The sequence below is a fragment of the Stenella coeruleoalba genome, assembly GCF_951394435.1.
Source record: "Stenella coeruleoalba genome assembly, chromosome: 12".
NCBI lineage: Eukaryota > Metazoa > Chordata > Mammalia > Artiodactyla > Delphinidae > Stenella > Stenella coeruleoalba.
Window position 1 is genome coordinate 12802754 of NC_137158.1, and position 25606 is coordinate 12828359.

The following is a 25606-nucleotide window of genomic DNA, read 5'->3' on the forward strand; positions in this document are numbered from 1 at the left end:
TAATATATTTCCGAACAGTTTTTTCTCCCTATACATATGTGTGTGCACACACAGACAAGAAAATTCTTACAAAATTTATAGCATACTCTATATAAATTTTCTATACGGCCATGTCTCACTCAATATCATACCAGGACATTCCATGTCTTGAAAATTACTTGAAAACATAATTTATAATAACTATATAATATTCTACTTATTTTACTTGATAATCTTATTTTTGTTGGAGAGTTCTTTTCAATTTATTTTCCACTATGAACAGTGAGGCAAAAGTTCTACTAGTTTATCAGCATTTGACTCTAAGCCTTATAATTTCTTAACAATGTTTTCCTAGAATAATTACAATGTTAAAATGATCCTCAGCAGAGAGCACACATTGCTGTATAATTTTCCAGGAGTTAATAACAATTGACATTTCTACCACTGACATGGGATGGAGCCAGTCTCCCTGTGCATACCCTTGCCAGCATTCCTAGTAGCATTTTCCATATGATATGTGACATAAGGATCCAATTTTTATTGCATTTTCACTTACCAATGAATCTGAACCTTTTTAGAATCCATTATAGCACATTTGCATTTCCTGTTTTATAGGGAAAAACCCCATTATTTGACCACTGTTTTATTGAAGCCTTGTTGTTTTTCTTAATAACATTCCTTGTAAGAAAGATATTAATCCTTTGACCACATTGATTTGTCTTTTAATTTTGATGGTGCATTCTTACATAGCTAAAATTTTGTACAGTAAATTTTATCATCAAAATGCTAACATAGTTTAAATATTTGGCTCTTCATGGCTTTTATTCTTAGAAAGACTTCCCTCATCTAAATCAGATGAGTTTTATTCATATTTTTCTTTTAAAATGGTTTTATATTTAAATCTTTAATCCATCTGGAGTTTACTTTGGAATATACGACAAGGTAAAGTTTTACCTTCGTAGTTTCCAAATATTACCTAATCATCACAACACAATCTCATTAACTTATAATCCAACATTGCCTTCTACTACTGATTTTTTGGGGCCACTTTTATAGGTAATAGACAAATTTTTCTGCCTACTAAGATCTGTTTTATATTTTCTATTTTGTCCGTTGATCTGTTTATTGATTCTGGTGCTAGTAAAGTAATATTTTGACAGCTAGCTTTAGAGTATGTTTTGTTGCCTCATAAGGCATTAAAGGCTTTTCATTGTTTTAAATCTAGAGCTTCTGGTGCTTTGCTTTCCCACGGACAGAATCTATCCCAATACTGAATTCTCAAACCATCTGTAGGAAATACAAGCCTTTGATCCCAAGTGATGCCATCAAACTTTTCTAAGTGACCTCTTGGCTCTTAGTAAAAAATCTTTCTCTGGTGATGGTGAGCCCAAGGTCATGGTGAGCCCAGATATCTTCCTAATAGGAGTAGTTAAAGAACAAATCACCCTGGACTAGGAAAGTATCATGTCAAGCACACTGCTTCCCAACCTATATGTGGAAAAGATGTGAATGACTAATTTTTTAAAAAAGAGGATCTAAGTTTTCAATAAAAATTAAACCAAACAGGTGTCTTTTTAGTTTTTCAGCCCTTCCATCATAAACCTTAATTGAATAAGGAAACTGTTTCTTTCTCTTCATCAAACTATCTAACAAAATATATTCAGTTAATTAGTCCTGTGAAAATAAGAAGCTGAAGAGTGTTTACACTATTATTTTAAACTTGACTAGTAAAGTTCCCTCTTTAGCATAGAGAGCACAAAATGGTGATTCCTACTTACTTCTCAAGTTGATACTCACAAATGGAACCAAGTTGATACTCACAAATTGTGTTTCAGAAGAAGTTCCTTCCTGGAAATAAGATGAAACAAAATGGTTATTTACTGAAAATGCACAGATCTATCAGGTTGGTGACCAGCCAGAAGAGGGGACTCAAGCAATTTCAACAACAACAGAAAGGCTGCATTCCTTTAATCACAATAACATTAACAAATGCTCTTCTGGATATCGGATAACTCCATGCTTAGACCTTGCCAAGTCACTTCTTTAAATTCATTGGCTAGTGCACAATTAAAATTTTTTCTTCCCTTAAATTAATCCAGTCCAAACATATCAGTTGCTAATCCTGTACGTGCAATCTAAATGTCAGCTTTCTCCACCAACTTAGTAAAGGGCTTTCTTGTAAGGAAAATTTAGGAATTCATTTTCCAGAGAGACTGTTTCCATCTAAAAGCATTAACACTGATTAACTCTGAAAATAACCCTGTGTTTGAAAGGAGGAAGCAAAGATTTGGGGTTTTTTGAGAGGTTTGTGGCCTCTCTGTTTTAAGGTACTCTAATAAAGAATCCTAAGACTTATAAATTATAAAATAAAAATGTGATAGTATTTAATTGAATCCAAGAAGCTTCCTTTCATTTTAAATAGGAACTTATAAGAGATTTATGGTGACCTGAAAAATATAAGTATTGTATAGCCCAGGACAGGTATAATGAATAATCAAATATTAGAATGAGTTGACCTACCAGTAGGGTACAGATGTTAAATAAAGGAATATCTGGTGGCCAGACCCTCCAATAACAAGGAAACAACAGGAAAACAGGCAACAGTGGATGTGTGTATGTATGTATGTTGGGAGCAGGGCAATCATAGGAATGAGGGAAGGGAAGAGTATGCTAACTAATATTTTTTAAAGACTGATTAACATATACTCATAAACATACAATAAAAGTTAATTTTTTCTTAGGGTAGTCAGTGATTATTTAGTTCCACAATTAGTCCTTACAACAATCCTGGAAATTAGATATTCCCCTCAAAGCAAGCATGATTGATGTTCAATCTAATGGCCAAACATTATTTAGCATCTACTCTATGTGAAGCTAGCTGCTAAGTACCACCTCTCCAAGGGATAATGCATCAAACGCTCTGCAGTATTCCAGTATTTAGTACCCCGTGGCTTAAAATACATATAACGATCTTTCCTATTTATCTTTCCTAATCAAGCATTGTGTTGACTTTTATACAGCCACAGATATTGAAGTAAAACCTTTAAAGATTCATTTCCTATATTTTATCTTAAAATTCAAAACCTACAAAATTTAAAATGAAGAGATTCTATTTCTTAAATGTATTGTTATACTTAATGCCCTAAAATGAAGAGAGCACACTCCTGGGTTGCACCAAGGAGGTCTGCCCCAACTCTGACTGCTCGTCAAAAGATAAAATAAAACTTCCTGTGAGCTATAAGGTAATATCACCCAAACCACTATGATATTTATAGTTTCTGGCATTCAATCAAAACTTATCAGTATTCTCAATAAATAAGATCAGAGAATAAACAGACTAAAAAATTCACAGATGATCCAGATTTTTGAATTATCAATCATGGACTTTAAAATAATTGTGGTTAATATTTTTAAGAGGTGAAAAAAAGAAAAGGGATGAAAATGGAGCGTTTAGTCACAAAAATTGGAATTCTGGAACTTAACAATAACTAAATTAGGAACACAGTAAACGAATTTAACTTGTAGAACATAGCTGGAGAAGGAAGAAGTGAACTAGAAGACAGATCAGTAGAATATTTACAAACTTAAAAACACAGAGAAAAAAATAGAAAATACAGAATAGAATGTAAAACATATGGGCCATAGTGAAAATGTCTGCATATGTATAATTTGAGTCTTGAGAGAGAGAGAGAGAATGAATAATATTTAAAGAGATATATTTAAACAGATCTAGACTGACTAGGTGAAAAAGAGAGAAGATTCAAATTACTAAAATAATGAATGAAAGAAGGAAATTACTATAGACATGAAGAAAAAAAGTATAAGGGAATATTAAGAACAAGTGTACAACAAATTAGATAACAGATGAAATGTAAGAGTTTCTAGAAATGTATAATTACCAATAATGACTGAGGAATAAATAGAAAGTCTGAATAGACCTATAATAATTAGAGAGACTCCATTAATAATTTTAAAACTCTCCCAGACCCTAATAGTTTCCTCCCAGACCCTAATAGTTTCCTTTCCAAGCATTTAAAGAAGAATTAACACAATTCTTCAGAAAAACTTTCCATGAAACAGAAGAGAAAGGAACAATTCCAAGCTCATTTGCATGAAAACAATGTACTACCCTGTGCCAAAACCAAAACCAGTCAGAGCTATAACAAGGAAAAAAAAAAAAAAAACAAAACTACAAACCAATAGCTCTTATGAATATATGGAAACATCCTATCAAACTGAATCCAGCAAACCATAAAAAGATTATACACTGTCATCAGGTGGGATTTATTCCAAGAATTCAAGGAGGTGTAATATTCAAAATCCAATTACTGTGAAGAAGGTGTGATCAAGATGGCAGTAGGAAGACCCTGAGCTCACCTCCTCCAATGGGCACACCTAAATTACTACTACTTACAGAGCAAATTTCTTTTTCTTTTTTTTTTTAACATCTTTATTGGAGTATAATTGCTTTACATTGTTGTGTTAGTTTCTGCTGTATAACAAAGTGAATCAGCTAAACATATACATACATCCCCATACCCCCTCCCTCTTGCATCTCCCTCCCACCCTCCCTATCCCACCCCTCTAGGTGGTCACAAAGCACTGAGCTGATCTCCCTGTGCTATGTGGCTGCTTCCCACTAGCTATCTATTTTACATTTGGTAGTGTATAGATGTCCATGCCACTCTCTCACTTCATCCCAGCTTCCCCTTCCCCCTCCCCATGTCCTCAAGTCCATTTTCTACATCTGCATCTTTATTCCTGTCCTGCCCCTAGGTTCTTCAGAACTTTTTTTTTTTTGAGATTCCATGTGTTAGCATACGGTATTTGTTTTTCTCTTTCTGACTTACTTCACTCTGTATGACAGACTCTAGGTCCATCCACCTCACTACAAATAACTCCATTTCGTTTCTTTTTATGGCTGAGTAATATTCCATTGTATATATGTGCCACGTCTTCTTTATCCATTCATCTGTCGATGGACATTTAGGTTGCTTCCATGACCTGGCTATTGTAAATAGAGCTGCAATGAACATTGTGGTACATGTCTCTTTTTGAATTATGGTTTTCTCAGGGTATATGCCCAGTACTGGAATTACAGAGCAAATTTCTATGAGAACTGAAGACTAGCAAAAGTGTTAGTCTTTACAACTAAAGTTATAAAGAAGGAATCACAACAGGATGGGTACAAGAGGAGGAGACATGGTATAGGCCAGACACACACCCTTGATAAGTGACCCCAAACAGAAGATGATCACCATTGCCGAGGTTCTCCCCAAAGAGTGAGAGGTCCAAACCTCACATCAGGGTCCCCAGCCCAGGTGTTCTGCACAGGGAAGATGATCCTCCAGAACTTCTTGCTTTGAAGATCTGTGGGACTTGCATACAAGAAAGCTTGAGGACTGTAGGAACTCCACTCTTAAAGGGCACACACAAAATCTCATACATTCCAAGACTCAGCACAGAGGCAAGAATTTGAAAGGAGCCTGGGTGAGACCCACTTGCTGATCTTGGAGAGCCTACCAGAAAAGCAAGAGGCCACTAGGACTCCCCCTGAAGACACAGACACTGGCAGCCATTTGGGGGAGCTTGTTTTACCACAAGGACACTAGTGCTTGTAAGCAACATTCTGGAGTCCTACCTCTAGCCTATTAGTGCCAGGGGCTTACTGCCTCCCAGCAGACCTGCCTCAGCCTTGGGCCTAACAGCACATGCAGCGGAGTTGCTCCAAGAACTGGCCTTGATCATCAGCAGGACATAACCACTGCATGAGACAGTGCCTGACAGCCAAACTGGACCAGAGTCTAGCCCCACCTACCAGTGTACCCACAGTAGTCAGCCCCAGCACTACACCCCCCAGAGGGAGCAACCCTAGAGCAATAGCTCTGATGACCAGAGAGTCGTATATTTCTGAGCCCCATAGGACATCTCCCACATAAGGCAGTGTCACTAAGATTGGAAAACAAAACCGACCTACCTAATATGTAGAAATAAACACAGAGACTTAGTCAGATTGAAGAAACAGATGGATATTTTTCCATGAGAATATCCTATGAACTAGTAATTCCACCCCCTCGGTATAATGCCTCTCAGAAATGCATGTTTATCTGCATCAAAAATCATGTATGAAAATGTGAAGAGTAGCATTATTAAAAACAGGCAAATACTGGGAAAAAATCCAATGTCCATCGGCAGGAGAACAGATCAATAAAATATGGGATATCCATACGATGGAATACCACTCAGCAATGAGAAAAATCAGCACAGTAACATCGATGAATCTGTAAAACATAAAAAAGTACATGCTCTGTGTCTCCATTTAATAAAACCTCCAAAACAAATAAGACTAGTCAATGCTGTTACATATCAGAATAGCGGTTAACTCATTGGAAGTAGACAAAAGGGAGGTTGCAGTGGTTAGCATCTTGATACAGGAAGTAATTATATGGATATATGTACCATGTGAAAATTCTTTCAGCTATACTCTAAAAAACTGTACACTTTTATTTCTGTATGTTATGCTTCAATCAACAGTTAAAAAAATGCCAGCATGGTGGTTATTTGCAATGATACATTATTCACGTCACAATTTTACAAATATAAGATTTCCAGGCTTCCCTGGTGGTGCAGTGGTGGCAAATCCGCCTGCCAATGCAGGGGACACGGGTTCGAGCCCTGGTCCGGGAAGATCCCACGTGTCGCGGAGCAACTAAGCCCGTGCGCCACAGCTACTGAGCCTGCGCTCTAGAGTCAGTGAGCCACAACTACTGAGCTCGCACGCCTAGAGCCCGTGCTCCGCAACAGGAGAAGCCACCGCAATGAGAAGCCCGCGCACCGCAACAAAGAGCAGCCCCCGCTCGCCGCAACTAGAGAAAGCCCGAGCACAGCAACGAAGACCCAACACAGCCAAAAATAAATAAATAAAATTTATATATATAAAAAAAAGATTTCCAATGGTCCTTGCAAACCCTTAAGTGGTGCTGCTATATTAACCCTTTGTTATCAAGCTTACAAGTGGCCCTTGAGTGGTCTGAGACAGTTAGATCTTGACCTCTACTTCAAATGCCTGCTTGAGGGTAAAATGCCCCCTCTTCGCCTTCTTCAGGGATCAGATTCAGCCCTGCTCAAGGTATTTTTATTTCAAAAATATCTAAAGTGTGACTTTCCTTAACCTTCTGATGGAAAATCTATTCATCTTGATTACACTCCATTACAGGGGAAAAGAAATCATCTTTCTGATTAAAACTGTGAAATAGGGCTCTGTATTTATGTACATCGTCTTTAGGAGGATATAGGATGTCAGTGGGTATCACTAACACTCACTGCACATGGATGTGGCTGATATTCATGCCAAGATAAGTTATTGTTCACTCACTGCAGGATTTATGTTCCGTCTGCCAGAGATAGGGTGTTTCCTCACACCCCAGGGCTGTGCGTGTAAACGCAGGCCCCTGTAATCTCTCCTCATGCAGGCCCTTTATTTGGGTCTTCCATTGGAATTATTTTGTCCACACCCAAATTTATACTGGGAGGAGAAAAGAAAAAGGAGAGAGAGACAGACAGACAGAGAGGTCCATGGTTCGTAGGACTATCTTTGTAGTTAATCAGGTGTGTTGTACAGGCAGGAACCAGGGGCCACAGCAACTCCTTTTTTTCTGCCTCAGATAATCTCCCTCCTTTTGTGGCTGCGTATAATATATATCAGAAAACAAGTTCATACTCTTGCAGGAGAGTAAGTAAGTTGAAGAAAAAAAATCTTTTTCCAGCATCAGGTCAGGAGAGAGCCAAACTCTTGGCCACATTCACTTGACATCTTCTGGCTGGGGCTCCATCTCACAGCCGATGTTGTGTAGGCAGCATCAGAGGCTGATAAACCTACCAAACAGGTTTGGAGGTGGGCACCATGCTCTGGGCATCTTCTGGTCCTCTAGTCCAATCCCAGGCCTGCTTCCATGCCTGAAATCTGGCTAGAATAATAACACCAACCACAAGGGTTCCCCGTAAGACATCACTGATGTGTGGCTAAACACAAAGATAAAAACCTTCAGTTTGAAAAACTCTGAGAATCAATCATCCAACATTATTTAACCAAGCTGCTATGCTGCAAATTGGAATTTTAAAATGGTTTCAATTTAATAAGCCTTTGCATATGCTTATTATAGATATTGCAGTCAAGGCCAGAACTTCCTTTAAAACATCAGGTCCCATCCCTCCTCTGCTCAAAGTCCTCCCTTGCTTCCCCCTTGCTCGAGTGAAAGCCAGTCCCCACCATGGCTGCAGGCCAGTGAGATGCACCTGGGCCCTCATCACTTCCTAACCTCCTCCCGCCCCGCCCTCTGGGTGCTCCCACCTCAGCTGCTGGCACCAGCCATTCTCTATGCCTGTCGTGCTCTCCCCATATATCCTCTCCATGCTTTTACTTAGTTGTCAGCTCTATGAGGCCTTATTCAAAGTTTCAACACCTACCCTCACCCTACACTCCTGATGCCCCCTTATCCTCTGTGATTTTATCTTTTCTTATAGCAATCGTTACCTCCAAAAGATATCTAATTTACTTATTTATGTAAGTTGTTTGTTGTTGTTCCCTCCCCTCCGCAATGGGAGTCCTGTGCAGGCAGGGATTACTGTTTGATTTATCCTCAACACCAGAACAGGGCCTTCGCCATGACAGTTGTGCAATAAATATTTTTGAATAAGTGAATTACTGGAATACAAACATCTCCGCTGAACTCAGAAACCTGACAGTTGCTAGAATAGTAGCACCAAGTTTCAAAGCCATTTCCCGCACTTCCCAGTGGATTGAGTCACAGGGACCCCGGCAAGTAGAGCCAGATTTGCAGACTTTGGGACTCAAGCTCTAGACAGGATACAGAGATTTGGAGAAAACAGTAGGAACTAGTCTTTGTTGAATGCCTTACAAATTACAAAACACTTTCTCATTGGACCTTCAAAGGAACCTTTTGAAGAATACGATATTATCCTTATTTTTAAATAAAGAACTAAGAGTCATATATTCTAATTTAATTTTCCAAAGTCTCTTTGTGACTAAGTGACAGAGTCAGGACTTGAAAATGGGTTTTCATCCAGTTCTTGATTTTTCTGTCAACCCCAGCCTCTCCTATAACAATAATACATATCCTGGGGAATAGATCAGAGATACATACATTTAATAAAGATATTTTTTAAATCACTCACAGAGTTTGGTAAAGGACAGTCAAGCACTTCCAAAAAACTACATCAGTAAACGGAGCCTTGTAGCCTTGTGATAGAACCACGAGACATAACTCTGTCACCTTCCAAGTTGCACAGCAGTGAAAAATAATGTCAGTATACTTATCAGACACGTAAGGCCCATTATGGCAAATCTGACTGATATCTGTAATAATTTTTTAAAGCAGGTTAAGTGCTAACAACCATGACAGTTCTAGAAACTGCCCAGAACTTAGCTCTATGGATCATTTAATATAGGAAAAATTATTTTTTCATATATAATAAATATAATAGCTTTCATTATTTCACCACTTTACAAACGAGGGAAATTTTGGTGCTGATAATTTAAGCACATACCTGGGATTATTGAGTTTAAACAAAAAAAGTCATTTGCTGAAGTAACAGGCTAAGGCCTCTTATCTTTTACCTTACTTGAATTCAACATCTGTTTATTGGGCGTTTGGAGAAAAAAACAAGCATCACAGAGGAGCTTGAAAGCTAAGAGGAGGAATAAAATAATTACAAGCATAATTATAATGAAAAGCAGGACACAGTGCTACGGAGAGATACAAGGTGCTGTGAGGGTTCCAATACTAAAGAGATCATATCTGATTGAGATATTTAGAAAATGTAAAGGGATTGAACTTACTCTCCTGCCTAAGACTAACAAAATATCCAAACAAAATATTGGAAGCCACGGTTTTCAAGTAAGAACAGTAACCCATGAGAAACCAGAAATAACCAAGGCGAGCCAGATGCTGAGCTGACTTCCTTGAGAGAGTTTCCAGGCGGCAGTGCAGGCAGAGGGAACCCGGATGGGAACCAGTGGATTCTCTGATTGAGGCGACGGAACTGAAAGTCTGATAGCCCAAAGTGGGTAGAGTTTGCAGGTTAGAGTGCTGACAATGGGAGAGCTTTGGAGAAAAAGAACTCTGAAGATCTTCAGAGGCACCTGCCTTGAGTATTTAGCAGACTTCCAATCATCACATGCATATGAAGAAACTACCCTAGGCCAGGGGAAGAGCCATCTAAGGATTAGGGGAAAACAGGGCCAATGCTCACATAGAAAGGGAATAGTGCCTGGTCCTACCACGAAGATAGAAAAATCATGTAATTCATGGGGCTTTGGGTAGAGTACTCAGAACTTTGGGTAGAGTGCTCAGAAGGGTCTTGCCTCAGTGTTGGGGAATAATTAGCTCTAGACGGGTCCCATCTAATAAAAATTAAAAGCAAAGCATAAAAGAATCAAACTGCCTTCAAGTGTTTTAACTGCATCCCAGAACCAAGTTCAAGAATATTTATAGATGTACAAAAATATCCAACACCCAAGAAGGTAAAATTTCAAAATATTCTGAATTTTAAAAAACCAGACCAAAAAAAAAAAAGAGTAGATAGTAGATACTGAATGATTCCATGTGTATAACTCTAGAAGAAGCAAACTAATAGATAGTGACAGAAAGCAGACCAGTGCTTGCTTGGGAAAGAGAAGTGAGAAGGAAGGCGATGAAGGGATTATAAACTGGCACAAGGACACTTTTGGGGGTGATGGACATGTTTATTATTTTGACTGTAGTCATGGTTTCTCGGGTGTATACATATGTCAAAGCTTCGAATTCTATACTTTAAGTATCTACAGTTGAGTGTATATCAATTATAGCTCAATAATGTTGTTTAAATAAAATGTATAGACCTGCTTCACTAAAACCCTTCCCTGCTAGGATCCTATAGTTATGTGAGCTTGCAAAAGAAGAACATAAAATTTTGCTTAATGGAATACAGAGTATATTCCGAAAACTAGCAGCGGACAAGTGGAAAGGAAAGATATGTGGATGTCCTTAATAAATAGCATTTTAATTGGGTAGAAAATGAGTAGGCTACAAAGGGTTTTGGGGTTGTTTGGGGGGTTTTCTTCAAAAGATTATATGCTCAGAGTTACGCTTGATGAAGCTAAATTTGGCTGTAGTGTTTTGAGATGTATAGAGAAGTCTTTTAAAGTGTGAAGATTATTTCAGAAGCTACCATATTAGCCTGGTTAATGAAATTAAAAGTTGAACTAGAATGGTGCCTGTGTGATTTGCAAAAAGAGGATAAAGATAACTGCCTTTGCAAAAACAGAGGGGGTGAGAGAGGAGGAGGGTCTGCGTGATCAATTTGAGGACCTTTTGGCAGAAATTATTCCAAGGAGTTGATTTGGGACCAGGTAGTATTAATTGGTTTAGATCCATAGAAATGCTTTCATTCATTCAGTAGTGATCTGGATGTTCACTAGTATGGTTTATCTTAGAGTAGCTTAGATGAGAATTCACTGGTAGGTTTGTGAGGGAAAGGCTTTTTCTAACTTCTCAGGAAGAGGATTTACTCTCAAATCATTGTCTCATATAGAATATTCTCTATATTCATTATTTTTAGGATCACCCAAGAGCTCTGTTACTCTGAATTCCTATTTTATTGCTAGCCACTCCACTTTTTCAAATCACAGCTGCCAAATATGCATAAAATGTCTTGAGAAGTTTATAGCATCATTGGGAGGCTAAAATGGCCAGAGTATTTTCTGAGCAACGAGATCTCATATCCTGCCAGGAAGGATCATATCCAAATCAACAGATATCGTAGTGAAATAATTTTTTTAATGTATATATAGAGTTTCAAACTTTGTAACTGACTTGACAGACAAAGTTGAAAATTCTGTTTGAGAAAAACTATAGTGAGAGAGACCATTGGATTGGTGTGTACCCCCAGAAAATTCTGGGGGGAAAAATCCTTTTCTAGTTCAGAGTCCATTTAGTTTAATAAATGGAACTATTATCAATATTTTAATTAATTATGTGAATGACCAATTCTTTCAAAAAATTCGCTCCAAAACAAAGTAACAATGAGGAGTTACACAGTATAGCGAGGTCCCAGTTAAATGTCTGAGTCCTTAATAATGAATCAAAAGTGTTAGTGAAAGGCAGTTAATCTTATTCACTGGCAAACTAACAAGTCTAGGAATGAGAGGCTCCCTGTTTACCGGGGACTCCAGTAACTAGAGAGTTGACTAGTTCTTACTTTTATATATGATTTGTAAAATTAACCGTGTATTTGTATCATTCAAATTAATGTTCTGCTTCAAATAGTCCCCTGGCCTTTCAGATTTAAGATCTTTCTGAAGATCTTCCCAAAACAAAAAGAAAAGCCAACTCCCACTTTCAATTAAACAAAGTAATAACCACAACACATAAAAATCGAAAAAAGACATGGGACTGGTAAACGCCTGAACAGAGGAAAGGGAGTTCTAAACCAAAGGGCTGGAACGAGAGATACTCACTAGAAATAGGCTGCAGGACTCCAACAGCTCTGCTTTTGGAGACATCAGTTATGGCAGAAGGAAAGAGTGAAATAAGGCCACAAACCATAAGTGTAGATTTAAAGTCCGTATAAGGAGCAGTTAGAGCCCCACATTCCTATCTCTGCTGTAACCCCCATTTAGCAACAACTACTCCCCCATCATTATAAGAGAAGGAAGTATGTTTCCTAGATGAATTGAATCTGAGATCGGAGACATTCTGGACTCAGGAACGGGGGTAGAAAGGAGGACTGGAATGAGGTGCTAGGCTGAAAACTAGTGTACTCAGTGAAAATGTACACATTGATTAGCAAGATGAAAACTGCCCTCAGGAACCTTCACCTGCACAGATCCAGAGTGCCACCTCCCAATCTTATACTGTCTCTGGAGTTCTGCCAGATTGGAGAATCTACCCTTCTCTGGAAAAATGTAACATACTCAGAAAAAAATGCCTAATAAGTAGGTTGCAACCCCAAAACTGGATGACTGCCCATTTTCTTGCAAGGAGTTCTCCCTGCCAATGAAATAAACTATGTACAGAGGGTTCATAACTGATTCTTCAAGTTCTCACTTTCAAATGTGAATGAACACCAGGGATCACCAACAGATATTTAAGAAAAGTCTCTTACGTGAAGAAGGTAAATCATGCAAGAGAATCAGAAGAAAGTGAGACTTCAAGGAGTAGAAGAAAATAAAACAACAGAAAGAAAAGAAAAATCTATATCATCCACCCTCAGGGATAAGAGAGTATATTCTATGCATGAAGGAAGAAGAGGGTATTATTTTTAAGGGATATTTAAAACTATAAAAGAGCTCTTAGAAATTAAAAATATGATAGCTAAAGTAAAAATTATGAGCACAAGTGGGAAGATGAAATAAAGAAATCTTCCTAAAAGTAAAACACAGAGGTAGACAAAGATGAAGAGAAGATGAGGGAGCTGGGATGTCAAATCTATTAAGATTTTCAGAACTGACGGGAAAAAATAATACAAGAAAATTTTTCAGAGCTGGAAAGCGTAAGGTTCCCAATTGAAAACATTCAGGACAATGAACATAAAAAAAATATTCATTCTAAGACACCTCACCATGGATTTTTAGGGTAAAAGAGAAAATCCTAGAAAAAATAAATCAGAAGCAAAGAATTGAGAATCAGTTACTGGGCTTCTCAACAGCAATGATGGAAACAAAATAATGGAGTAACATCTTCAAAATTCTTAGGAAAATTATTTTCTACTTAGAAGTTTATGTCTCACTAAGCTATAAAAAAAGTGCAAGAATAGAATGGAGACAATTTCAGACATTCATGGTCTCTATTTATTTCCTGGGTATCCCTTCTCAGGAAGCTATTGGACAATGTACTTCAACAAACTGAAGGGAAAAAAAGAAAAAAAAGATATGAAACAGGGAATCAGAATCTAATACAGGGACAAGATGTAAAGAATTCCTGGAACTTCTGCAAAGGAGAGTCCCAGGATGACAGCTATGCTCCTGTAGAGCAAATCTAGACTGAATCAGGAATATAGATAGCACCAGAAGGGAAGTCCCAGGAAGAAAAATTGGGAATTACAGATTACCTGGCCAATTTAGGAAAGATTCCTGACCATCTAGGAAATTGTAAAGGGAAGTAGTCTACAGAGCAATTGGAAAATGTATGGAGACTCAGTCTTAGGTTCAAAGAATCAGCAAATAAAAAAAAGTTGTTTTTAATTGAGTAAATTACTAACTCCAGGAAAAGCAAACAGCAGTAAAAGAAAGAGAACATAATTACATATATTAGTTGTCTGAGCAGTGAACAATATTTAATATCATAATAAGGAAAACATTTAATAAAAAACTGTAGTACAGCTATAATTAAAAGATATGGAAAAAGTGAGAAGCAACAGAGTTTCAATCTTTATGTACCAAAATAGGAAGTCAATAGAAAATGCATAAAAATGCTTAATCAAGAGAAAGCATTATACATGCACATTATTTACAATTATGAAGATAATTTCTTGAAGGAATAGCTAAAAATTAGAAGTAGCTATCTCTTAGAAGTGTAATGGGATGAAAAAGTAATCCAATAGGGGTTCTACATTTTTTTATTAAGAGCTTTCTAGCACTATTTAAACGTTTAAATTATCTTCAATATTTGAAGCCTTCATTGTTTCTAAAGTCTTCCTCCACAAATGGCAGCATAACCAGTAATTCTCCCTTCCAACAGTATGACTAGATTTACTAATAACTAATTTTTAAATTCCCTTTTCAACTTTTGCCAAATAAACACTGAAGTCTTGGTTTTCTCACTGGCCACAGAAGTCCAGTTTGTAAACTCGGAGTTTTTTTCTAAATGCTTTTTAAAATATTTGCTCAAATGTATTTTCTGATCTTTTATCAATTTCTCATTGAAATAGTTAAATTTTTGCTATACGAGCAATAACATATTTGAATTTATCCAGAAAGATTCATTGAAGAAGTTACATGATTAAAATTTTAAGTATAAAGTTGTGCTTTTAAAAAAATCACCTAAGTGTCTCCTGAAATTTTTTACAATTCTTCAGTTGTTCATACACTGCCTAAGCCCATATTAACCAGTACCGTTCACCAGTAGTATTTTTACAACTAAATACATAATGCAACATGTATTCAATTCTAACAGAGTGCTAAATTGGAAGTTTCAACCAAGGTACCAAGGTCAATGGACATCAGATACCAAAATGAGTTATTAAACTAGCTTGGAGGAATTCACAGTAGGTGTTTGAAAATCAGTTAGATATCAAATGTATCTAGGGATGTTATAAGTTGAATTGTGTCCCACTAAAAAAGATATGTTGAAGTTCTAACCTCACCACCTCTGAATAAGACCTTATCTGGGAATAAGACTATGGCAGATGTAATTAGTTAAGTTGAAGCCGTACTGCAGTAGGGGGCCCACTAATTCAATGTGACCAGTGTCCTTATAAGAAGATGACTATGTGAACACAGACATACATACAGGGAGAATGCCCTGTGGAGAAAGAAGATCAGAGTGACGCATCTACAAGCCAAGAAATGCTAAAGATTGCCGGCAAACCACCAGAAATCAAGCAGAGGCAAGAAAGGACTCCCCTAAAGGTTTCAGAGGGAGCATGGCCCTACCAACTCCTTGATTTCAGACTTCTAGTCTGTAGAATTGTGGGACAATAAAATTCCATTGGTTTAAGCTCCCACTTTGTTGTACTTTGTTACAACAGCCCTAGGACACTAATGCAAAGGTTTAAATGGTTAAGAGATGGAGTTAGAGGGTTTTTTTTAAGATAGAAATTCCTTTCAAGAAAGCTGCTAGTGTACCATGAGTTAGCAAGGGTGTGTGTTTTCTCCAAGGATAGAGGCACTTCAAAGAGCCCAATCAGAAGGCTTAGTGTGTCTTTCCTAGGGTATGAAAGGATCACAATGGATTGCTGTATGATACATAAAAACACTTAAAGAATCTAAAGTCAAATGGCTGTAACTATCAGCCCAAGGTAGTAAGGCAGACAGACCAGAATATATTAAAAACTAGTTGCACTTTCACTGACTTCAGAGGCAAGGATTCTGAATGTCTCTCATGAACAAGTTAGGGATACAAGGGAGAGAAAGGTGATCTGAAGTTTTGCCAAAGATAGATGCCTGGAAAAGCAATGGAATCCAATTAGAAAGAGACCATCCAGGGGATTCCCAGGGCTTCCCTGGTAACACAGTGGTTGGGAATCCACCTGCCAATGCAGGGGATGCGGGTTCGTGCCCTGGTCTGGGAAGATCCCACATGCCGCGGAGCGGCTGGGCCTGTGGGCCACGGCTGCTGAGCCTGCGCGTCCAGAGCCTGTGCTCTGCAGCAGGGAGGCCGCGAAGGTGAGAGACCCGCGCAAAAAAAAAAAAAAAGAGAGAGAGAGACCATCCAGGAGACCACTAGAAAATCAGAGGATGAGAGGAGAATGCTCAGTAGAGGAAGATGCACTGACTACAATATAAGAAGGGCAGATAAACATTTAAAGTGGGTCCTCAGAAGGAACTACCAAAATGCCCACAAGAGAAACAATTTTAAATGTCTACTATTAATTGCTTTTAAAATCTTTTCTACTTCTCACCTAGCGTACATATGACTTTTTGTTTTTCTATTTTGAGAACAAGTTTACAGCTAGCAAAAGTAGGCTGGCTGAACTTTTTTAAAATATCTTTTCAATTGTGAGGTGTTTTAAAATACTACAATAGGACATTTGTTTCAGAAGAGGAGAGGTTAATGGCAATAAGAGCGCCAGGGACTATGCATAAAATTATATATTTCCAAGGGAGCAGAACAAGAAGAAATGTTCATATGAAAGTAAGTAAGTTATAGTTAACAACCTCCATATTGATTTGCAGTAAGTATTTCCATTTTTACCTAAAGGCTTTCAGCTACCATTTTGTGAAAATATAAATAACATGGGTTAATTAAAACTCAGATTTAGCCAGCTATTAGGCTGAATTGAAGAAATTCACTCTTTAATTCTTTCATCCTGCCTGGCTCTGTTCTCAAAAGTGGACATGAGTTTACACTGGCAATCACATGTTCCCCACCAGAAGTGCTACAATCCTTGTTTATATTAAATACAGGAGTTTTTGATTAAATAGAAGACACTAACTCTGACATGTTGAGAGTTAGTGTCTGGGTAAATCAGCTTCTCCTGCCCTTAATTTTTTAGATTTTGAATATATCCAATATTTTTGGCTAAATACCACTCACTATGCTTCCATAACTGCATTTCTTTAATAAATACTTCTGTTCTGGTTGATATGCTTAAATCTTTTGTGAACTGCATATCAATAAAACAGCAATTGAGCAACAACTTCCATTATATTAATTTCACACAATGTGAAATTAATTTACATTTTATTGACAGCCTCACTTAAAATTAATTTGATTTTTTTTAAGTTATAGGATGATCTCTTGGATTTTCTTTCAAGAGGATATGCACCATCCATGTGATGAAGCTAGCTGATAAAAATCTAGATTTACAAGAAAGCCAGTTAGAAAGTGGCATCCACATTAAAAATGTAACCAAACTTGGGACCTGTTTAATATCTTGTGCCCCTTATGCTTTTATAATATATTGTGATTTATCAAAATGTGATTTTACCTACTACATTTCTGCAATATATATATAGTATGATGAGTGTCCATTGGTCATCTTAATTAAATAGCCAAAGAAAAGCATTTGTTTGAGTGTGGCCAAGATGGTGGCATAGGAAAACTCTGAGCTCACCTCCACCCACATGCACACAAAATTTACAACTAACTACAGAGAAACTATCTATGAGAACAACCTGAGAACTTGCAAGAAGATTTTCCATAATATAAAATATAAAGAAGAAACCAGAATGAGATGGGTAGGAGGGGCAGGGATGCAATATAGTCAAGACTCTCACCCCCATGTAAATGACCCACAAACAGGAGGATAATTGCAATTGCAGAGGTTCTCCCCAAGTAGCAAGGGATCCAAACTGCACATCGGGCTCCCTAGCCAGCAGACCTGCATCGGGAAGGCAAATCCCCAGAACATTTGACATTGAAAGCCAGCAAGCCCTGCTATGAGAGATCCAGAGGGCTATAAGAAATAGAGACTCCATGGGCTTCCCTGGTAGTGCAGTGGTTGAGAGTCTGCCTGCCGATGCAGGGGACACGGGCTTGTGCCCCGGTCCGGGAGGATCCCACATGCCGCGGAGTGGCTGGGCCCGTGAGCCATGGCAGCTGAGCCTGTGCTCCGCAATGGGAGAGAGGCCCGCATACCGAAAAAAAAAAAAAAGAAATAGAGACTCCACTCTTAAAGAGCATGTACAGAATCTCACATGTTCCAAGTTCCAGTGCAGAGGAAGTAATTTGAAAGGAGCCTGGGTCAGACCCACTTGCTGATCTTGAAGAGTCTCCCAGACTGACAAGAGACTCCCCCTGGGGACATAGATACTGATGGCAGCCATTTGTGGGAGCTCATTCTAGGACACTGTTGCTGGCAAGTGCCATTTTTGAGTCCTTACCTTTTTGAACCAGGAGCTAACCCACCAGCAGGTGTGCCAGAAGCAGTCCCAGTTCAACGCCCAGCGCACCTATGGGCCAGCACCAGCCCAGGCTAACTCAGGCCTTGTACTCAGCCATTCAGGCACCTTGCCCCATCTACCAGTGGGCTGGCAACCACCACATAAGGCATGGCTTGGCAGTCTCCAAGCCAAGGGCAAGTTGTGCCTACTACTACACCCATAATAGTCAGCCCCACCACAAATGAAGGGCTCATGCAGCCCATAAAAGGACAGGTAGCTCTGGTGAGTGGAGAGGAGTGTGCTGCTGGGCCCCATAGGATATCTCCTGCATAAGGCCACTTCTTCAAGATCAGAAAATGTGAATGACCTACTAATATACAGAAATAAACACAGAGAATTAGGCAAAATGATATGACAGAGGAATATATTTCAAAAGAAAGAACAAGATTAAACCTCAGAAAAAGAACTAAAGGAAGTGGAAATAAGCAATCTACCAGCTAAAGAGTTCAAGTTAATGATCAAAAATCAGGAGAAAATGCGTGAACACAGAGAGAGTTTAACAAAGAGTTAGAAATATAAAGATGAACCAAACAGAGCTAAAGAATACAATAACTGAAACAAAAAATGCACCAGGAGGTATCAACAATAGACTATACGATACAGAGAAATAGATCAGCAAACTGGAAGACAGAGTAGTGGAAATTATCCAAGCTGAACAGAAAAAAGAAAATATTTTGAAAAATGAGAATAGTTTAAGAGAACTTAGGGATAACATCAAGCATAATAACATTAACATCATAGGAAACCCAGAAGGAGAGAAGAGAGAGAAAGGGCCAAAGAACTTATTTGAAGAAATAATAGATGAAAACTTCTCTAACTTGGGAAAGAAAACAGACATCCAGGTCCAGGAATCACAGAGAGTCCCAGACAAGATGAATCCAAAGAGATCCACACCAAGAAACACTGTATTGGGTCTTCCCTGGTGGCGCAGCTGTTGAGAGTCCGCCTGCCGATGCAGGGGACGCGGGTTCGTGTCCCGGTCCGGGAGGATCCCACATGCCGCAGAGTGGCTGGGGCTGTGAGCCATGGCCGCTGAGCCTTTGTGTCCGGAGGCTGTGCTCCGCAATGGGAGAGGCCACAACAGTGAGAGGCCCGCGTACTGCAAAAAGAAACACTGTATTTAAAAAGGCAAGTTTTCCCTTTTTTAATGGCTGAGTAATATTCCATTGTGTGTGTGTGTGTGTGTGTGTGTGTGTGTGTGTGTGTATATATATATATATATATATATATATATATCACACTTTCTTTATCCATTCATCTATTGATACACACTTAGATAAGTTCCACATCTTGGCTATTATAAGTAGTGCTGCAATAGACATTGGAGTGCATATATCTTTTTGAATTAGTGCTTTTGTTTTCTTCTGGTAAATACCCAGAAGTGAAATTCCTGGATCTTATGGCAGGTCTATTTTCAATTTTCTGAGGAACATGGACACTGCTTTCCATAGTAAAAATACAAGATTATAATACCAACATCAGTGCACAAGTGTTCCCTTTTCTCCATATGATTAACAACACTTGTTTTCTGTCTTTTTGGTGATATCCATGCTGACATGTGTGAGGTGGTGTCTCATTGTGGTTTGATTAGCATTTCCCTGAAAATTAGTGATGTTGAGCATCTTTTCATGTGTCTGTTTGCCATCTGTATGTCTACTTTGGAAAAATGTCTACTTAGGTCCTCTGTCATTTTTTTAAATTGGATTCTTTGTTTTGTATTTTGAGTTATGTGAGTTCTTTGTGTATTTTTGGATATTAACCATTTATCAGATACAGCGTTCACAAATATCTTATCCCATTCAGTAACTTACCTTTTCATTTTGTTGATATTTCCTTTGCTGTGAAAAAGCCTTTTAGTTTGATATAGTCCCATTTGATTATTTTGTTTTTATTGCCCTTGCCTAAGTAGACTGATCCAAACAGTATTGCTAAGACTGACATCAAAGAGTGTGCTCCCTATGTTTTCTTCTTGTAGTTTTATGGTTCAAGGTTTTACATTTAAGTCCACAATCAATTTAGGGATTATTTTTGTATGTAGTATTAGAGAGTAGTCCAGTTTGATTCTTTTCATGTAGCTGTCCGATTTTCCCAGCATCATTATTGAAGAGGCTGTCTTTTCCCCATTTTATATTCTTGCATCCTTTGTCATAGATTAATTGATCTAATAAGTGTGAGTTTATTCCTGGGCTCTGTATTCTGTTCCATTCATTGATCTATGTGTCTGTTTTTGTACAAGTACCATACTGTTTAGATTACTGTATCTTTGTAGTATAGTCTGAAATCAGGGCGCATGACACCTCCAGCTTTTTTCTTTTTCTCAAATTGTTTTGAGAGCCTTTTGTGTTTCTATTAAAAAAACATAGAATTACTTATTCTAGTTCTGTGGAAAAAATGCCATTGGTATTTTGATAGGGATGGCATTAAATCTGTAGGTTGCCTTGAGGAGTATGGTCATTTTGGCAATATTAATTCTTTCAATCCATGAGCACAGTATACATCTTCCCATTTGTGTCATCTTCATTTTCATTCATCAGTGTCCTATAGTCTTCCAACTACAAGTCTTTTACTTCTTTCATTAGGTTTATTCCTAGGTGTTTTATTCTTTTTGATGCAGTTGTAAATGAGTTTTTTTTAACTTCTCTTTCTGATAGTTCACTTTTAGTGTACAGAAATGCAATAGATTTTTGTATATTAATTTTGTATAATGAGACTTTACTGAATTCATTTATTACTTCTAATAGTTTTTGGTGACCTCTTTAGGGTTTTCTATATATAGTATCAGGTCATCTGCAAACAGTGACAGCTTTACTTCTCCCTTTTCAATTTGGATTTCTTTCTTTTCTTTTTTTTCTCTGATTGCTGTGGCCAGAACTTCCAATATTATGTTGAATAAAAGTGGTGAGAGTGGGTATCCTTGTCTTATTCCTGATCTTAGACAGAATGCTTTCAGCTTTTCACTGTTGAGTATGATGTTGGCTGTAGGTTTGTCATAAAGGGGTTTTATGATGTTGAAGTATGTTTTCTCTATACCCACTTTGTTGAGAGATTTTATCATAAAACGATGCTGAATTTTGTTAAAGGCATTTTCTGCATCTATGGAGATGACCATATGATTTTTATTTTTCACTTTGTTAAAGTGGTGTGTCACGTTGGTTGATTTGTGGATATTGAGCCATGTTTGCATCCCTGGGATAAACCCTACTTTATCATGGTCTATGTTCCTTTTCATCTATTGTTTAATTCTATTTGCTAATATTTTGTGGAGGGATTTTGCATCTATGTTCATTAGTGATATTGGCCTGTAACTTTCTTTTGTTGTTGTTGTTTCTTTGTCTGCATTTGCTATCAGGGTGATGCAGGCCTTATAAAATGAGTTTGGAAGCATTCCTTCCTCTTCAATTTTTGGGAATAATTTAAGAAGAATAGGTGTTAACTCTTCTTTAAATGTTTTATAAAATTCCCCAAAACCAGCCTGGAGAAAGGACAGCCAGAAATAGTTCATCACGAACGTTATATTACCCTCTTCAAGAAAAAAAAAATACAATAAAGTGGTCAAAGAAATCCCTTTAAAATTACCTATTCAAAATAATTGTTCATTATTCTATTTTAACTGAAAGTTGTGTCCTTTAAGAATTAAAAAATTGAGGGCCAAAATGCCTCATGCACTGTTGCAGAAAGAGATGCAGAACACTGAAAGAACTTCCAGAAAGTCATTAGTTGCATTTCAGTTTTTAAAAAATTAAAACCTGTTTTTTGGTTTTTTAAATTTGCTTAACTTTTATTGGCCTGTGAGTGACTTGGTTACTTCATTGACACAGAACTGTTTGTGTGTGTGTATCTGCACATGTAATATGGATTTTTACAAACAAATTATGTGCACCATCTGTGTTTCTACTTTCTCTTATAAGCTTATACGATGATCATATTTTATATCTCACTCCAATTCTGAAAACAACATTTCTGTTTTCCTCACAGTCAAAAACAAAGACCACAGTAGATATGCAATAAAAACCCTATCTAAACAATCCAAATTATGAAGGAATTATAGTAACATTCTATTCCTAGACCAAAAATATATTAAAAGTTTAACGTACATTATAGTTTTCCCTCATATTACTCATCCTAGAAAGTAGTTTCACTTTGAATTCCCCTGTTCTCTGACAGCCGTGTTTACCTAAAGGATGTTCTCACCAAATTATTTGTTGCCTTTGCTGTTTAAAGTTGCTTTCTTCTTACATCCCGTGTTCTGAATTAATCTATTCATTCCTTTACTTCAGCTTATAGCCTCTATTTCACTCACTTTTCTGCTCCTTTGTTTTTTGTGTTTCTGGTTGGATTTCAAGGATTTTAAAACAAACAAAAACTACAGGTTATGTTACAGTATTCTTTCTTTTAGCAAAATCATGTTTGCTAAATGCAAGGAAATGTGGACTGGGACATTTAAAACCCTCTTTATGCCTATATTATTACATCAGCATCCTAGCTCTTCTCCATTCAATCTACCTGCAGCCTTCTGCCAAAAGTGCTCTTTTGAGCACTTCTTTCTATCATGTCACTTTTTGTGGGGGAAGTCTATACTAGCTGACTCTTTACTGGAATAACCTTCACTGCCAGACTTCCTTTGGTCATCATCTTGAGAATCGTCTGTCTCTTAATTTTCCGGGTTCCATACTTCTCTACCTCTTATATCCTTCAGTGAAAAATCATGCAGGACAGATGATTTTTCAAGAGCTTGAATAATCTAAATAGTACTATAATTTCTAGGAAGAATATTATTTCCCTCATAATTTTGAAAGTATTTCTTCATTTTTCTTCAGTTCAGTTTCTTTGAGCAACCCATGGCATTCTTAGCCCTAGGTTGAAAATATGACATATCATCAACCTAGATTTTTTCAGAATCTTCTATTTCCTCATAAATTTCTCTTGAGTGAATGTTGCCTTCCAAGGACTTCTTAGAACCTAGATTGAGCTACAAGTTTTCATATCTTCTTTCCTTGTCTATTTCTCTGTGTGTCATTCTGCTTTCTTAGGCATTTCTTCAACTTTGTCTTCTATTTAATTTTAATTTGGAGTATTATATTTTTAACACTCATGAGTTTTCTGCTCAATATTATTCTTTCCAGCATCCTATTCTAATACTATGGATGCAGTGAATTTTGTCTCTCTGAGGATATTAACTCTAGGAGTTTGTTTGGTTTTGTTTTTTTTTAAGATTTTTTTCCTTTTCCCTTCATTGTATTTATTTCCCTTTTCCTGTTTACTTGTTATAGTCTCCAGTCAATGAAGGAGGCTTTTACTGAATATTTCTTGGCGATCCTTGGCTATCGGTTCATGTTTAAGGGGAGGCTATAAACAAGGATGATTGGATGTTCTCCATGCACGGGGAGGTGAAGAGGAGAGAATATGAGGTGCGAGGAGGAAAGGAGCTGTCAGTTAATGGTTTTCACCAGAGAGTGACTAGGCAAGAAGACAGATTTCTTACTGGGATTCCTCCAAATATCAGAATGCCCGGGTCCTTTCAGTTTCTCCGGAGAAAGATTCTCCCATCTCCTGCCTGGGAAGTAGATGCCTGAGAACCAGAGTTCTGGGAGCAGACAGTTGGGGGTTGTGTGACTCACCATCCATGTAAAGACTTCACTTGATTCCCTTTTTTTAGCCCAGCAGCTCACTCCAGCTCCATATCTCTCTAAGACAAGAACTAATCGGGTGTAACATCCCCGTAGTCATAAATCCCCAGGGCTCTGCACTTGTGGAGGAGAAATACTCACCTGCCCTCCAGGAAGGAACTACACAAAATCCCAATTCACCCTCCCAGTTTTAGCCCCATGACTTTTGCAGCACTTGGTGTCTCCATCTCGTGAGCCTTTGCTGGGTTCTGCAGGAAAAACTCAGCTTCCTCTCCTATGCGGTCCCTCCTGTAGACCCTTTCAGCTGCAACTTTCTTTCAAACCAGTTAGAAATCCTCTAATTTGGACCTTCCAAAACTTGTCATCTCTCACCTGCTATTACCTCCTCTCTCTGCCTCTTCATCATTTTGGTTTATTCATCTTTTTGGTTTATTCTCTCTGTTTTATTCCCGTGCCATGGGTTTAGTAGGATTTTGAAAAAGCTCAGATACAAACATTTGTGTTACTTCTGCTTTGTTTACCCAGGAGGCAAATACAAATTTTTAAATAAAACCATTAAAAAAGCAAATCGCAAGCTCTTTGGGGACAGTTGACCCACAACACCTATTGCAGGAAGGGGAAAACAGGAGTTAGTAAGAACTTCATTTATTTTGAGAGGAGCTTACAGGTTAAATATTCACAGAAAGTGTACTGGTATTTCACAAACTAGAACAAGGATTTCTTCCTTACTGTGATAGATCCTCTTTCCAGAGGCATTTACAGTAAATTTGACCAGACCTTTCTCCCACTCATTCTTCTATTTGTTTTCATTTCAGATAAAAAAAGAAGAAGAACGTTTTGTTTAGTCTTTTTTTTTCTTCAGACATGTGTATGGGTGGGAAATGGAAAGGGGGTTCTGTTACCATTATTCACTTGGGTAGAAGTGGCTGGGGAACCCACGCAAGCATCCTGCCAAACCACAGTCTATGTGCAACAGTGCACAAGGCTGACTTTTTTCCACATATCCGGTACCAGATAAGTGTAGGATACGTTAAAGATGTTCAAGTTCGACTGTTGTAAGGGACAGAGGAGGATGGAGAAGGGCACATTTTTCAACGATTTGTTTTTGCCCTGAAATTCACCGCAACCTTGGCTTCTTCAGAGCCTGACACTGAGGCGCTCCACAGCTGGAGGAATGTGGTTTTAAGTTTGCCCAGTGAATTGTACTTTTCTCTACTCGTGGCCCTCAGCGTTCGATGTCAGAGATGCCTGAACCCTTCATCTAAATAAACAGACCCAGTTCTCACTGGAGGAATACATCTGAGTGATGTCTAAGAAATAGATCCCCCTCCACATACCAATTTCACCATGAATTCCTGTATATGGGACCCTCTCCTTATGGAAGGGGTTTAGCTTA